The sequence below is a fragment of the Callionymus lyra genome, chromosome 8 (genome assembly GCF_982586985.1).
Source record: "Callionymus lyra chromosome 8, fCalLyr1.hap1.1, whole genome shotgun sequence".
NCBI classification, from domain to species: Eukaryota; Metazoa; Chordata; class Actinopteri; order Syngnathiformes; family Callionymidae; genus Callionymus; species Callionymus lyra.
The window spans coordinates 5,892,109-5,910,847 of NC_141825.1; positions in this window are offsets into that span (position 1 = coordinate 5,892,109).

Consider the following 18,739-nt stretch of genomic DNA (forward strand, 5'->3'; position numbering starts at 1 on the left):
CTAGTCCAAGTGGAGACTGGTGGTATTCCCAGAAGGGGAGCTGTAGAAACTCGTAAGCCCCCTTACCCCTCCACCATAACTCTAAGTCTGTGTTCTGAGCCTCTTCCTGTCCACCCTGCTTACATATAACTGCTTCACCAAGAATTCCTGTTGTCATATCTTGAAGCTTGAATACTGATTATTCAACATGGTCGACCCGGGATGCCGTAGTGGGAGCTGTGTAAATGTCAGACCCTTTTTTTCCCAGGTCTTTTCCAAATGTAGCTTTTTCCTCCGCCAAACGGAACTCTTAGGTTCCGTCCGACTGACAACCTTGGCTTGTGTTGTAGCCTTTCATTGATGGTCTCATCTTCAGGAGATTACGTTTTGACTCTGTCAAGTAGAAATCAGACGGTCTTAGTTCAATGAGATACAAAGGTGGTCGAGAGTTCCCTGCAACCTTAAAATTATAATGCATTTAAATAAATATTCTCAAAGAATGGTATGACTTGATTAGTACATTTGGAGGAGGTTTGGATTGAGGGGTACAACTGTTGGATACATTGGGACCATGGATAACGACAGCCGGAGAGAAATACTCAGAGAATGAGGCATATTTACAGTAGGCAGACAAAGTCATCATGGTCTGACAGGAGGCGGCTTAGGATTGGCCAATACGCTAAGCATCGTGGTCTGGCTACAGCAAGTGGAAAACAGTCCGTGACAGAATCTGGAGGTTGTTGCGGCCGATAGTACAGCAGTGCAGCAGCTTCATGCGCCTTCTGAGATACATTATTAACACCAGAGATGCTGGAAAGGGACTCAAATAGTCCTGTGGGGTAGTTTTGGCTGTTAATGAGGAGAATAGTCTTCACAACATTCTCATTGTTGAGAATGTCGTCCCAGATAGATGGCCGTTACATAGGTATCGATCAAACCGGTACTGATACCGATACCTTGACTTCGATACCGGTTCCTGAAGAATACTTTTTCAATACCTATTTCACAAGATCAACTGTAATCAACAGTAAATTACACATTACACATGGTTCAAATATTGAGTTGATTTTCAGATTTGGCAAGGTTTTCTTACAGAAAAAAATGTATTCAAGCTTGCACCGGATTTGAACGTGTTTCAAAATTATGTACTTCCGAAGAATTTGGGTCAATGTCACAAAACAACCCGAGTTCCATACCCAGTCCCATTCTTACATCATGGACCAGGACCACTCATGGAGTCCATGTGTGTTATTAAAGCTTCACCAATCGGTCAAAAGGGCACTTTGACAATGAGGAAGCAACCAGGGATGGTTGAAGGGTACGAAGGCGTTCCATGGTGACACACAAGTGAGTCAACAAACAGCCACTGAAAAAGAAGCGAGGAGGAAAACTTAATGGACTACTTGTTTGTGGTTATGGTTATGGTTAGGGTTAATCACATCTTTATTTTATATATATATTAATTGTTTTCTACCTTTGATACCAAACAAAATTACTGTATAAGAAACCTTTCTACACATTTACTGCACCTGAATTTACAACTGGTTTTGTTTTAAAGTTCAACTTAAGTGTGTATGTGTATGTGTGTTGTTAGACTCTATTGTACTCATCGGTGTGTGTCTGTTTGTACAAAACTCTTTTTAGAAAATGATCTTAAGCTCCGCCCACTGAAAACAGTTTTTTCTTTTTTTCTTTCTGGAGATTTAATCTTGTTGACCGTAACCCCACCCACTCTGCTGTGACTGGTCAAACATGGAATGTTTGTCACTGTGCGCCATCATTCCCGGAATTCTCCACCTCCAAGGGACTCGTTATATAAACAAAGCAGGGCAAATTACAGTTGGCTGGAGGAGTGAAGCCATTATTACGTCAAAATGGACTCTCGTAACCTCTCGTTCGCCCAGATTTCAGAGCAACTTTATAAAGTAATAAGTTGAAAACATTGTCATGATGAGAGACTTTATTTCTTGGTGAGGAAGAACATGTGAGGCAGGAGAGTGGAAGTTTGACATTAGCTGACCTTTAAATAAAATTTTAAGCGATCAATTAATAAAATTAAATTTGTGGAGCGACTGCACTATTCACTTCTAGAACTCGGATTTTAATTCTTGTCATTTCATTTTAAACTATCTTTTGGTGTTGACCAAAATATAAAACCCACCTTACAAAGAAATGTAAAAGACAAACATTCCCATAATCAAAATAAGGCAGAAACTATACCATGTAGGAACGGTTGTGTCTAATTTGTGTTGCACAGATTTCGAAATTTTGCGTGAAATGACACTTTTACCTCCTGTGTAATGACACTGAATTTACAACTGACGTGTTTCAATACATATAACTGATAGTACTTCACCTTCCAAGATAAAGTCCAATCCAAATAGTAGTAGTTCTGCCCCAAGAGAGCCCTGAATGACCACCCACACTTGTATGTAAATATTAGAAAAAAAAAACATCTTGTACGTCAGCAACTAAAACCCCTGTTGGCTTGAACCCAAAGCTCACACGGTATAATTCAAATCATTTAAATCTTGTGTCAAAACACCAACAAGCCAGAGGAGACGTTTTGATTCCAGACACCTCAGACGTCCACTGACGTTTATGGCTCGAGAAGAGATTTAGCGGTCGATATAATTAGTCGCTAAATATACACGGAGAAGAAGCTGTCGAAAACTGCACAGCGCTTAATTGTTTTTCATTTGCATGATTACATTTCCTTCGTTATTCCCGCGACGGGAAAGAGTGACGCGTCGTCGTTAAAAAACGGCTGGTAATTTGACATGAACACAATGTTTTTCATCACGGTTTTGAAGCGAGCGGCGAGTAGAAGTTCTCGCTCTGCCAGACGCCCGATGGGAAGGGATTTGGACGAGTTGAGAATGTGTTACGGCAACGTTTGTGTTGGAACTTGTTTTTTTTCCCACACCGCCAAATGTTACATGTCAGTATTTCAATCCAATATAAATGACAGGAAGTCAACTTGTGAATCCAAACCCAGAATCACAGGAGGTTGAGTATTTAAGACGCCGAGGCTGGGATTTAATGGATTTTTTGGTTTTTCGAAGGGGCTCGACTCAAGCACGAGGCCCAAAGTTTTTATTTTCTCACTGAATAATATGAAAAAATACAACGAACAAGAAGCGACTGTTCAGGTGTTCATTCTCTAAGTGGCGACAGCAGGAATTTCCCGGTCGGCTCGAACAATGGGAATCTGGGAAGCTGCTAAGATATGAGTCAAACACGCGGAATGCTAATCTGTCAACGTGTGGTCACGCTGCGTTTTTCGGCGTGATTTAAATCACGAGGGCGTCGTGGTTGACCCCCCCACACACTCCCTCGCCCCCCCCGGACCTTTCAGCCGTGATTATAGGTAACAGGTTGTGACACTCTGATGACCATGGGAGACATCCTTTGCCCGCCAACAAAGCGACATGTCACACACAGCCATCTTGTTTTCTCCCAGTGGGCCTCTGGAATGTAGTTCAAACTCCTCCATGAGACCGGTTTACAGAATCGGAGTGAGCGGCTATTGAATCTTCACTCCTCTCACTAAAGGGCTCTCAGCATGTGAGACTAATGCATTTTAGCGCTCCGCATGGACCCTTCAATGGCTGCTCTTCCTGGCTTTTTGAGGGCCCCGATTTGGGAAATGTGTCCCTCCAAACAGGATTATACACAAAGTGCTGGGCACCAAAAATGTCTTAACTGTCATTATAACCGTATTATATGCTGTTTTCAAACCGTCGTGTCCGTTTAAAGTCTGGAATGCGAGTCACGAGATGAGACCTCTGTGACGTTTGGCCACAAATATTGATAGAAAAGTAGTTAAAAGTGTTTATGTATTATAAAGTTAAACTAAAGTGTTATGTGTTGTGACTATTGGACTATTGCATCTTTAGTGTATGTTTGTACAAAACTCTCTATTCATTGAAATATTGACATTAGAAAATGATCTTAAGCTCCGCCCACTGAAAACACCTCCTGGAGATGAAATCTTGTTCACCATAACCACACCCACTCTGCTGGTATTGGTCAAGCATGGAGGTTTGTCACCATGCGTCATCAATCACAGAAGTCTCCATCTCCAAGGGACTCGTTGTATAAACAAAGTTGGGCGTGATCACAGCTGGCTGGAGGAGGAGTGAAGCCATTATTACATCATAGTGGACTCTCGTAACCTCTCGTTCGCCCAGATTTCAGAGCAACTTTATAAAGTATTACGTTGAAAACATGGTCATGATGAGGGACTTACTGCATCTTGGAGAAGAAGAACATTTACTACATGTCAGGATAGTTTAACATGTCATTGTTTGATACAATAGAAGTCACATCAAATGTGTCACTAGACCTTGAAACCTCTGCCTCCCCTTGATTCCATATTGTTGTGCAACAGTCACAGAAACTCTACATCAGGTGCGAACTTCCAGTGACAAGAAACAACTGTTCAAGCCATGCGGACGACGACGGACCGGCTTTTGTCGACAAAAACTTGTCATGTACTGGGAAACTAGTGAAGTCTCTGATCCAAAAGCAGAGTTAAAAAAATGCTTTTTTTTTTGGGGGGGGGGGAAACAAAAATCTCAGTATGCAGGGATAGATCCATGCCATGTTGGAAAAACATTTGCACCACAGCTCTGGTTTGTGGCTGGCTATTGTACAGGGAGTGGTATTTCACTTATGAAGTGATTCCGTTACAGCTGTCCCCTTAACCATCCCCCCTCCGCACGCACTCACTTACTCCCATTCAACCACACACACACACACACACACACACACACACACACACACACACACACACACACACACACACACACACACACACACACACACACACACACACACCAGGGCTCGGTTCTCCGTAAACACTTACAAATCAGTTCCAACTCCGGCAGACCCCGGACTCACAGAGCTCAAAAACAGGTTATTTTAAAAATGACACCACATGCCAAGTCGCACATCTGCGGCGTAGAAATCCGATCGGACCGAACCGTCTGGTCCGTGGCCAATGAAAGACATCCTCGCGCCGCTATCTGAGCGGCTACGATACGGCGGCTCGCGGAGAAGGGAATCTTGAATGGATTAATGTATTTAATTTCTTTGGCGCGGCGCTGCCTTGGCATGGGCGGTAGCTGCGGTTCCCGTGGTCAGGTGCTTATTGTAAATGAGTGGTATTTATCCGTAATTAATGCCGTGCTGATGAGTTCTGTCACAGACACCGGAGAGCAAACGCCTGCTCTCACGCAATCCTTTCTCTTTTTTTTTTTCTGGCCACACTCACAAAACGCTTCCTCCTTTTTTCGGGAGCGAAATCAGGATCTGTCAATCTCTTCCGCTCGTCTCGGCCAAAAGGAAGTTCAGAGATATGTGTTTCACCCGTACACGTGTATTTCCCAAGATGCATTTTTTTTTTTTTTTGGATCATATCCGGGGTCGCCGAACGTTCCCCCCCCCCCCCCGACCTCCCTCTCCCACCTTCGCCTTCCAACAAATCTCCGTCCTATTGTTTGGAAACGATCTGCGCGCTGACAAATGATGTGTGACCAATTACAGAATAATGGACGTCCGTTGTCTGTGCTCGGAGTGTGCGGCGGCGCGGAGCGATGAATGGACACGCCGAGCTGCGACTGACACCGATATATTGATTTATGTGCTGCTTCGGACAATAACACTTTGCACGCAGCCGGGGTTTGTGGTGGAGTCGCAGCAACTCATGGAATTGCATTTTTTTTGCAGAAGATAAATCTTGTGATGCATCAAAGTTCAGCCGCTTTTAAATCATTAAGTTTGAGTTTTTCTTATTCCTTCCATGTCTTCTTTGATGACCTAAGTGTCACTCTGGAGCTCAACTGGAAAGTAAACTTCATCATTAAACGTAATTTTAAAAAAGTAACCACATATGGAATTAAATACATTATTATCGTCATATTTTACTCTCAACAGTTTTAAACATATTTCATTATGTTATTAGAAACAACAAGACAAATTAAAAATAGCATAATTTTATCTGGTATTTTTATCTGATCAAGATTTATTTTTAAGTCAAGATTATTTATCTATTTACATTATACATGTATATATATATATATATATATATATATATATATATATATCCATCCATCCATCCATCCATCCATCCATCCATCCAATACATCCATCCATCCATCCATCCATCCATCCATCCATCCATCCATCCATCCATCCATCCATCCATCCACCCACCCATCCATCCATCCATCCATCCATCCATCCATCCATCCATCCACCCATCCATCCATCCATCCATCCATCCATCCATCCATCCATCCATCCATCCATCAACAAACCAAATGTGTTTAGTGTAAGTCAACATATTGATCAAACGTCAGCTTAATAACCTGATTTTAGTTTGACCCATATTTGGATGATGTTCATCATTGTTTGCTTCAAGTTAAGTGCAGAGTCAGCATTAATAATTTTGTCTCCCTCCGTCTTCTAACATCCACAAACATTTAAGAACCGAGCGGCGCATCCCCGAGCTATTAAAAGTGTTGAGCTTGACGTTTGTTTTCCTTTCGTATTCGGCCTCTAATTTAGTAGATTTATTCTCTATACACCCTTATAATTTACCCACTTCCAAACTCATCTCGTCCATTTATAAACTTTACTATCCCCACATATCAGCGCAAGACCGGGGCGTTTGGAAACAGGCGTCAACATGAAAATACGAGGACGGTTGCCACCGAGACGCTCATCACACACATGTCCCTCCGACCGACTTGACGTCAAGCTGCGTCTGCAGTTTATCTTTTGATCAGCCTGTGGAGATTTATTCAAAAAACTTGGAAAATTATATTAAAAGCTGTCATTTTTTTTCTACTGTGATGTTTATAAAATGAAAGTAAAAACATAACATAAGAAATAAAAATAATCTGTTTAGCATGTTCTCAAAATTTTCACTATATACATTGTCACCAGTCGTAAGATACTTATCGTACTTGTATGGAAACTTGGTCTTCGATACTAGTGGCTCCAACCCATGGTACTGGGCCACACACACACACACACAAAAAAACGAACATACAATGTTCACTTTCTCTTCCTGCCTTTATGCTATATATAAATAAACGTTATACAAAAAAATTAGTCAGTGATCTCAAAATTCAAACTTCACTATTTTCAGAGTAATCTGCTCCGTTTTTTTTAGTTATAGGCAAACATTTTTGTTCATTTTAATGTTTCAACTGAAGCTTTGTCTTCATCTTCATCCAAAAAGACACTTAAAAACATCCAAATACCTCCGTGGTGCTGGCCTGTAATGTCCACCTTGTATTGAAGCCTTGACATGAGGAATTATTCAGAAAAATACTTAAACAAGTCTATATGTTAGGCTTATTTTGAGTGGATGATACTAGGTTGTCACCCTTAATCTCTTATGTCAGACAGTCGAGCAGTACGGAGGTATTTAGATGTTTTTAAGTGTCTTTTTGGACGAAGACAACTGAACTCCAATCACTACATTAAAATGAACAACATTTTTGTCTATAACTCTAAAAAAAAAAACACTCTGAAACTAATCCCAAAAATTAGTCCACATGATGGTGAAAATTGGTGAATTTTAGGTGAACTATTACTTAGCTAAGCATTGATAATTATCATAACAATGTTTTGTGCTGTATATTAAATGCAGTTGTTTAACTTAGTCATGGTTGTTGTTGTGTTTTCTTATGTATATGTGACTCTGGAGGGTTTTATATACATTAATATACATCATAATAATTGTATCATCATTATTATATCAATATTACTACTATCATTTCAACAATGCAGAATACAAAATAATAGGACATATCATCAAACTTAACCTAATTTATTATATTGTACACGTTTGTAACTGACATGCTGAAAAATATTAAATATTTTCTATGTAGGCAGAAAGAAATTATAGTTCACCAAGTTTTTTTCAGGTCTGCACAAATTGGAAATTACTTTTTTGAACAAACCAAAGGAAAATACGATAACGATAATACGATTGTTTTGCGTGCAACTGTTCCTTTAAGAGTGAGACAGGTGAGGGAGGGGGAGCGGTTTGCACGTTGTTCATGCATCATTGGAAAAAAGCTACGAAACATTTAAATAAAATTCACACTTTTTTTTCAAAAAACTCAGAGAGAGGCTGAAAGAGGAGCCGCGGGTTGCCGACCCCTGGTGTAGGGTAAAGCCCAAAGTGCCAGGCCTCACCAACTTCAAATATTTATCGATGCAGAGGCGGAATGATGACCATCCCACTTCTGCCACAGTTTGTGATAGAGTTGTACTGACCCGAATCACTGCACATCCTTTTCTTCACAGGTTCAGCCACAGTGGGATCTTGGGTAAAAAGGTCATTACTACAGTACGACACACTACAGCTATACTGGGCCCAGAACTGACCCTTAAAGCCCCCCTTGTTGCACTTCAGCTGATGTTATACTTATTTTAAACTCTATAATCTCAACCGTTCCTGCCTATTTACTCCAACTCACTGAGTTTGCAAAACTCAAGGACCGCAGCCGCGATGTGCCCGCTAATCCAACGATGCAAGCAGGAAGTTGACATCCCTGTCGTCATGTTCCGGGAGGACCGCAGTATTTCCCCCCGGGATTTGGGGTCATCGGCTGCACCCGGCCTCGCTGGTGTCTGGTCAGAGCTTCTGGTTGAGCGCCACACCCGACAGCAACCACCGTCTGACAGCTGCTCACAGACCTGGCCTGCCCGGGGAGAGTGGACCGCGCGCCAGGCAGACAGCAGGCAGCCAAGCGTGCCAGCGAGCCGGCGTCCCCTGTTCTTCGTTATTAAGTGAGTCGTATTCTTTAACGGCCCAAGTGATTAGAGGTGGAGGCGAAGGTCAGCCGTCCACAAACCTGGCACCGGTTGAAAGGTATTTCACCGCCGATCCACGGCAGAGCAAGTATCCAGCGAGCATCGTGTGTGTTTATAAAATCGTGGAGTGCATTTTATTACGACCAGGCTCCATAAAGCTCAGAAATATAAGGGTTGGACGTTTACTTTGGACCTTACGGGTCCATATGCAGAAGCCATGATGCTCCGAATTAGAAACATTAATTTTTCCGCTGCCGACCTGCCAAGCCAGCTAATTGACAGAACATATTGGGATCCTGGAAATGTGATCCCACAATGAAAATACTTTTAACAATTTATTCAAAGCCACAGCGACCAGTCGTTAATTAAAAATAGACTCAAATATTAGGACAAGAGGAAGTGAAGTTTATTTGTCTAGAACCACAGAAGCCTGACGGACAGAGTCCAGTGTCCAGTGTGAAAGAAACAGAGCTCCTTTTTTCTGCAACAATGTATCATCAAAGAGCTGAGCCAATAGACCATTTTGATTCCTACCAGGAGTCACAGGTTTAGAGGTTGTTTGTAGGTGAACTGGCGTTTTGTCCGGCTGGTATCCTGGACGTCTTTTGAATTAGGTTTTCTGAAAGAGAGGAGGCTCTGGGGCAGACCCAGGACTGACAAGTTCCTTTGATCTTGGTATTCCACCGCTAAAGGATGTTTCTTTGGAAGCAAATAAAGACGTGTGCTACCAAAGAGATGTAAAGCGACTCAAACTACGTAACTGGATCCCCTCACGTCATCCAAAGGAAGGGTCAAAACCTGTTGATCAAAGTCCCTCCAAAAATGGCCCCATCTAGGTTACTAGTGCGACTTTGATGCTTTAAAAGTAGCTATTAGGGTGTCAGAGGTAGTAGCTACGATGTTTAGGGTGGAGTGTGTCCACAAATGAGGGACCTGAAAATTATGGTGAAAATATTATGCAGTGTTTTTTGGTGTTTTTCATGAAAACGCCAGGGGTGTTACACAAATATGGTGATAATGTTTTCGAATTAATTGTTTCAGAATGTACGAGGGAATACCACCGAACAGCAAGAATGTTTGTAGATTGTTGTTTCTGTTCACCCTGCGACAGGCTGGATACCTGTTCATGGTTTTCCAATGATGCTTGGATAGATTCACGCTCCTGCGACCTTGATAAGGTAATTAGCTTTAGAAATGAAAGAAAGATTGTTATTTGCTATTGCTGGTTATAAGACAGGGCCACAGAGCTTACTAGCTAAAAGCAGAATTAAACTGGTTACTTGAGGGAGACTTACACTATATCTGGGGTGGCCTTACATCTACCGTATTTTCCACACTATAAGGCGCACTTGAAAGCCTTAACATTTTTTCAAAAAACGACAGTGCGCCTTATAACCCGGAGCGCCTTATATATGAACATTACCTGGTGGGTGACTTGTTCACAAACACATTCATGACTCTGCACCGACTGAGCCGACACGCCGTGGGCCGGATTACGTCATTGCGTCATCATGGGGTGGGATTAACGACGCACGTCACATCGTGGCGGATGTCTATGGAGTAAGATTACTGCCACCGTTTTGAGCGAGTGTGTCTTGGTTGTTTTACAATCAACACATTTTTTTCCGCAAAATCACTCTGCTGTGCTCAACCAGTCATACACGTGCGTTCAACATGTAATACACGTGCGCTGTAGCTGTCATACACGCGCTCAACTTCTCTGCTGCGCGATCAACATTTGTCTGCTCAAAACGCCTTATAATCCGGTGCGGAAAATAGTGCGGAAAATACGGTACCCTAATGTTGCTGGTCTGCTTTTAACCCTTGGGAACTGTGAGTAAGATTTGGTTGTGCCTTTATCCTTCACACATTGGGGCATTACAAACATTCTAAAGAACAGGGAGGTCTGGAGGTCTCTTTGTTCCCGCTGCTGCCCCCTTGATCTGATCTTTGCTAAACGTTCAATGTAAATAAACCTTTGTTCCCTCATTGGCACAGAAGATGTCAGTAGAGATGCACAACTTCCTTACACAACACAGTAGAAGCAAAGGAAAAAAATCAAATTCCTAGATCCAGATAATACAAAACATCACCATTATCAATGTTTCCTGTAATTTTCCTCTGTTTTTAAGTAGTTTTTCCAACACATTCAACGCTGAGAAAAGCTTCAAGTTACCTTTTCTTCCTGCCTCGTTTTTTTGGCAGGTTCATAAGCTGCTACCGACCAATTTGAATAGATTAGAATAAAAATGTAATTGTGTTACATATTATACTTTTTTAAATGTAGACAATATGAAATGATAAATCTTATCTTTTAAAGCAGAATAATTTACTCGTCGCCCCCCGCCTCTCGCCTGAAGAAACCCGCCTCTCGCCTGAAGAAACCCGCCTCTCGCCTGAAGAAACTGGGATGGACTCCAGCCCCCCGTGACCCCGTGATTAGGGATTGAGCAGTACAGAAAATGAATTAAAAATGAATAGTAAACAACAATAATAATATTTAAATAATAATAAGCGAAATAAAAAATGGAGTTATGATTTACTTTAATTCATCTGATGTATGTTTTAAAAATAATTTCATTGGAAAAATGTTGTATTTAACGTATGATCAACTCTGACTTTGTAGTTTAAGAGCGCTAGCGAGACAGACGGGGGGCAAAAGGGGTACATTTTTGGGATGTCAGTTCCAAGTCCCAACCAAGCGTCTCTCAAACCACACGGGGTTGGTGTCCAATGCCCTACATATTCCACCGCGTGTACGCTTGCCCACTCACAGCCAGGGACACAGATGGAGACAGAAATATTCGAGAAACCAGCTCCTCTGAAGTTCCCTTTGGTGCGGTGGCTCGGCTGACAGGTCCAATTAGCCGCCGGCTGGCTGAGCAGGAGACGGACAGGTTCTGCTGGTGTTGAGTAAACGTGGTCGTCGCGCTGCTCATCAGCACCTGCCACAAGCTCTTACCGTCTCTGCCGCCACTTTTTTTTTTTTTGACATTGGTTGATCTTTTCTGACCGCCTGGATACTACGCGTAAAAGTCTCCGTGTTGTCTCGGCCGACCTTCCATCACCATGGAAAAGGATTCAGCACAAGTTTCCGCGTACGCGACCCACATCGGGGGAAGATCTTCACCTCCGCCACTAGTCTTTCCACAGGCGAGACACCGAAGCCAAAGCAAATGTATTTATACAAATGAAGTCGTATTTATATAAATCCAATTTTACATCTTGAGGAAAAGACTTTGTGGCTGGTGGGCTTCTGTTTGGTGTTTGAGGAGATCCAGACCAGCTTTAGCAGAGCCACTGTGAATACACTGACAACAGATAAATACTTTAAGTAGAGACATGTTTGTCTAGGTTTGAGGATCCTTCCCCACGTTGAGAGTATAGTGATGGGACTGTGAGATCGAGAGGTCTCTGTCGTGGTATAAAAAAGAGCTGAGCTAAAAGAGACAAAACTCTCGATTCACTGGAAGGCCTATGTATTTACCCTGTACGACCCAAAGTACGAAACAGAAACATAAAACTAATGTCCCTTTTCCATCCGATCGTCTCCTCGACTCGACTCCACTCGTGTTTCATCCAGCACTCTATGTCTAAGCAGATACTAGTTTTGTTACCTGCTCTGCTCTGGTTTGATGAGAGCCACGCTGGCACTAAATAGGTGAAGTCAACCGACTGCCGGCTACTGATTGGTCAGAGAGTAATGTTAATAAAGAGTTAGCAGTGCGACTCCCATCACAAAAAACAAACCTGTCATTGTACGAAACCTCCAAATTACGATATGAAGTTACGAAAAAAGTTGTTCCGTGGTCCTAGACGAGGTCCTGACATATATGTGTCTGGGGCACCATTGCCTCCAAATTTCGCAGCCATAGGTCATGATGGCTCGTCCAAGTAGGTAGCAGGGCCATTTCTAAACACACCACAATAGAGTAAAGTTCTTCCAAACAAGAACTTCTGCTGCTCCACATCCAGAGAAACCTGTTGATGTGACCTTAATCTTTTAGGGAGCCTCCTGTAGGGGTTCTGGGTCTGTTTAAGTGGGACTTCGGGGTAGAACCAGGTCACGTTGGAGAGGCTATGTCTCCTGCTTAGCCTCAGAGAGCCTTTGTGTTCTCCTAGATAACAGGAAGAGGTTCTGGGGAGAAGAACCTGGTCCGTTCTGGTCCTGGCTACCAACCTCGAGGAAGCAGTAGGAGGTGGATGGATAAGCAAAGGAAAAAACTAATGGTAAATAATGAAGAACTTATTGATCATTCTGAACCTACCTGAACCGTTCAACAGTTCTCTAAAGGTTCTGGTCCAAATGTACAGGACGAGCAGATGTCGTCATTAAACTGAGAACAAAAACGAATGAAGGAAAAGAAACTTGAGAAAAGGAAGTTTGACGATTGTTGTCCAAGAGACTCGACATTCAACTTTCATCACCGACAAACAAAATGAAAACACATTTTTGACTCTTGAAACTTGTTGATGAGCAGAAACAAAGTGATCCTTCAGGGTCTCGACTTCAGGCGGAGCTCTTTCTCACTCCATCAACAGAACCTGAGGAGGAAAAATAACCTCAAGGTGAAGCCGTGGCCGACTCAACCACTGGACACTGAGCAGCACAAACGCATGTGTGGGCTGCTCCTCAAACCTCCTCCACCTAGAAACCCACTTCCCACGCTGATGTCACGTCTCGGGGAAGCACAAGGTGAGCAAAGTATTTTTGGGTTCCTCCCAGTTTAGTCTCTGATGGAGTCTGCGGACTCTAGAGAGTTCGAAGTTACAGACGACATGAAAGAGATGGTGTCAGACCAAGGATGTTGGAGAAGAAGATGAACAATAAGGTCCATGGATCAATCAAGACTACGGCTGATGTATCCAAAAATGTTATAGTACGATTTTTGTGGCTAATAATTTGATACTTTTAAGCACTAAAAGAAATCCTTAGGGAGGATGAATGGAATTGTTTTTATGGTAATTATATGGATTTTATAATAGGAACACTTTTTTATGACTCTCGAGCAAATCTACAGGTACAAAGAGGAACAATAAAATCATATAATACCATAAAAACAGATATTTAAAGAGAATATAATCTGCAAGATGAAAATAGGAAAATGGAAATGAAAGTATATTTTACGGGAGGTATAGTATGTGAGACAGGACAAGTGATCAGTGTTGAATATTGTAGATATGATTAAATAATACAAGATACATGAAAATATATTCAAATATAAATCAAGCCTTACAAATACTGCAGAAAATAAATAAAAATAAAACAAGAAACAAATCTAAATGAACAAAACTATTTGTCATCACGATGAAACAGTGATAAATTCACACAATACATATTTAAATGTAATTATTTATCTTGTTTTTAAAAATAATGACATAAGTTTAAATAAATAAACAAGTGATCAAACAAATAAACCAATGGATTCTAACATTTTTAACGTCAACATTGAAGTGTAAGTAAAAGTGTAACAGCTCGACTGTGTGATCTTAAACCATCAGAACCCAAGAGGCTTCACCCTGACATCATTTCAGGGTCAACCATGGACCACATCTTAACCCCTCTGGACCCCCAGGATGATCGATAGAGGATTAAAGGTGAAGGAGGAGAAGTAAAGTTAGAAATCAAAAGCAGACTCTCGACTCTCTCACGGCAGCGTGTGGTTGCGCAGGAAGTGGACTCGGCGCGACCGCGAGGGTCTCGCTCGCCACAATAAGTCCTCCGGACCTGCCGGGTCTGGACGATACGCCTGCAAACATCTGCGGGAACCAACCTCGACTCCCGGTGACGCAGCCGCGGACGGATCCCCGCCGTCAGGTAGCGTCCTCAGAACCGGGGTCTTGACGATCCCCCGGCTTCGCCTTGTGGTCGGTGATGTCACCCGAAGGTTCTGCCTTTGAATGGCCATGTGTTCCTCACCACTAATACCCAACAGATGAGGAGAAACCCCCAAATGATGGTCTTTCACTGAGACAAGCAGTCAAAACAAAGTTAAAGGAACTCAGGAGACTCACGGCCTGAAGCCTTCGCATCAATCACTCTCTATTTTATATATTTTAGCTGCACTTTTCATCTCTTACCTTGTAAGAGTTTTACACATTTGAGCAACTTTAAAAATAAAAAAGGATTTGATTTCCTCCAATTTCCTCCCATGTTCCTTCAACGAGTTGAATAAATGAGTCGAAATTGTCTTTAGTGAGCTGTCCAGGGTGTCCCTTTCTTCTCACCAGATAGTGGAGCGACAGGAAGTCTGACTCACTTGTTGACGTGTCACGACGGAGGTCATAGACGACAGAAACGAGTAAGAGTTTGGCGATGATTTTGAAGAATATTTGAGTCAGAGAGCAGAGATGTGAGCAGGAAACTACCTCCAGTGACGTCGGTCAGGACCCACGATAAGTCACGGGACCACAAGAGCCGGACTAAAAATCACCACACCCTCGTCTTCATGAGTCTCCTGAGAAATCAGGAGTTTGTATGTGAATAAATGTTTTGGGGAAAGAAAAAACACAATTTTAATTTAAAGATACATTCAAATTGATAATTTATTAAGATGTACTGCATTAAAAAATATTAGCTTATTTTCAAAATGAATATGAAAATGACTGAAAGCAAATGTATTTGGATAATAATAATGATGATAATGATAATGATAATGATAATGATAATGATAATGATAATTATAATGATAATGATAATGATAATGATAATGATAATAATAATGATAATAATAATAATTATAATGATGATGATGATGATGATGATGATGGTGATGATAATAATAATAAAAATAATTATGATAATGATAATGATAATAATAATAATTATAATGATATGATAATGATAATGATAATGATAATGATAATGATAATGATATTGATAATGATAATAATAATAATAATAATAATGATAATGATAATGATAAAACATAAAAATAAAAATTATAATAATAATAGTAATAATGACAATAATGATGATAATGATAATAATGATAATGTGATAATGATAATATTAATAATAATAATGACAAAAATTATAGTAATGATAATGATTATGATAATTATAATGATAATGATAATGATAACGATAATAATGTGTAAAAGAAAATGCACGTATGTCGCCTGCTGACTTGAAATTTAAATCTTTTCCTGAATTATTTTCTCAAGAAGTTCTCAATGTGACTTTGGTTCAGTTTAACTGTGTTTTTATTTCCAGTTCTTTTCATAATTCACAATCAAATCTCTTTGTTCTCCTTCAGCTATTGTGTATATTTAGAAACATTTTGTGCAATTAACAAATTACTTGACACGAACATGTCAACCCACCGTAAGTGGTTCTCAACCAATCACAGGACAAGTAAGTTTACGCAAGGCCAGCTAGCTGCTGCACTCATTACAGACGCGAGAGCTGATTGGCTAACACAATTTTCCATTCACTTAAAGTCTAACATGGCTTTAGTGACATCACTCGCACGCTGAAACATCATTGGATAAAAACTCTAAACCGCGACGGTCCGCCAATGATCTATATATAAAACAACATAAACATTTATTAAACGCAATTAAAGACTAAAATAGTGAAGTAAAAACTGAACTTATGAATACCTTTCAACTGAACCTCACGCGACAGGATCTATTCTCGAGTGGAAACTGAACATATATTTTTAATCTCATGTATATTTGGATTAACTTGAGAGTCGGTTTGGTTCGTGACCCTTTAAAAATGCTCCTCACTCTAAATAGGCTCATGGCTACAGTTAAAACTGGACAAACTGTTGGACCGACTTCCATCAAAGTCCATCGTTAATGAGATATTTTCTTCCCGCATACCAGCCTCTCATCCCGGGATGACAGGGCGGATTTAAGGGATTATCTGGGAATCATTGATCAGGCGGGAGGTTGTTCACACACAAGTGTTGGGGTCAAGACGAGCGTCTGGAGAGTCTCACGGAGCAGCTCCTGAGACCTCTGACTTCCACAGGTTCAACCACATCCCTTATTTTATTTGTCACCACCACAGATGTGCGAGTTATCAGACAGATTATAATCTCAGCCAGAGAATGTCAGACTGGGAATGATCACGGGTCAGGAATCTGGGAAACATACAAGGGTCTCAAAGATTTATCCAATATTAAGTCACTCTTTTATCAGGGAAGTATCTGATTATTGTTGACCATTTATTCATTTTTGGTTTGACTCATGTAGAAGAGGTGCTTGTAAGTACAACAGATATAGGGGGCGCTGTTGTACACATAGTTGTCGTGGTGCAGAAACATTACAGTGGCGACAAAATTAGTCATAAACCAATGATGCTTGTCAATTAATGTCAAGATGAGATGGAAGCAAATTATATAATAATGTTATGTTCATCTAATAAAAAATACTATAATGTCGAGCGCATAACTGTTATATATCAAGTTAAACTATAGGAATATATTTACTTTTTCACCCCAAAAAAAGGAGGGACTCTTAAAAAATAAAATAAATATTTAAGTAATGAAATGATATATTTCAGTTGTCATTTGTAAAAAATTGTATTAAAAATGTAAAGGGAATTATGAGCTTGTTTTTAAAATATATCGAACAAACTGATCAGCGTCAAGTCTTCTCTACGAGAGTCACAGACGTTCTTGTGGAACAACATCACGTATGATCAAAGTGAAGCTGCAGAAAGAAAGCAGCTAAAATTTCCCTCGTGTGATCATGTGATCGGATCGATCTCTTGAAAAACACACTTATATAAATACATCACATGATTTGTTTATTTTGACTTTGTAAACAAAACGCTTTTATTTTATAAATGCAATAAGAATTTGCGCGTGTGTACAGTTTTAATCTTGTTAAACTTTTCAAACTTTTTTAAGATGTTTCAAATAAGCCCCTGATCATCTCTGTCAATAAAGTATTTGCCTTAATAACTGTTTATCTAGAAAATGAACATTTACACTGGAGCTCGTCTGCACTCATTTAAATTTAATTATATGATCCATGTCAGAATTGTTTAAAATTAACGAATATAAACTGATAATCAAGTTTAAATTTATGTTTCTATACGTTTTTTTCTTACGTGAAGAATAATAAATATGATTTAAATATGTAAATGAGGGCATGGAAAGGGACAAACAAGTCTGCGATAAATTCTACGTTGATTGGGATGAACAAAGGAAAAGTGTTTGTATTTGTTTGCATTTTTGTACGTGCACCATGTTCTGGATTTGAGTGTATGACCGATTTAGTAGAAAATCCCTGAACATTTTTGTACATGAGGCCCCAGGATTTAAGTTCAGTTGGTGGCTGTGACTTGCTCAATTCTTGACCGTGTTTAACCGTCTCAAGATGAATGTAAGAAATAGAAAAACGTTAGCTTCAATGCTGAAAGCTAACAACTGAATAAAAACTCAGAATTTCGGGGGAAAGATTCATGTTAACTCAATTTTCGGTTCTCTTCCAAATCCCTGGCGAAACCGATCAGTATAAATCCTGTCGGCATCGGAAAATTTCAGTCCGGTTTGACCAACGATTTGTTTCCAGTTCTTCAGCGCTAATAGAAAGTGGCGGTGACTCGTTCTCGGCGTCTCGTCGCTTCCCAAAGCACATACGTGAGTTGCCAGTGAATTCTGAGCAGCGGGATCGTATGATGCATTTGCATACATGTCTTTGGCAGAAGCACGCGTCAGCCTCGGGCCACGTTTTCCTCCCGTCCGGGTCCGGAATGGTTCCCGGTGCGGGTCAGACCAGAAGCGGGAAGGAATCGCAAATGAACCGATGATCCCACTCTTACGTGAAGTCACGGCTTTGTTTTTCTACGTCGTGTTTTCAATGTCGGTCGGGAACAAACAGATGTATTTTTTCTTCCCCGTCCCGGGGCCGGAGTGTGCAGAGCTTAGGTGGTTCCGGTTCCCCGGAGTTCAGACTGCTAACA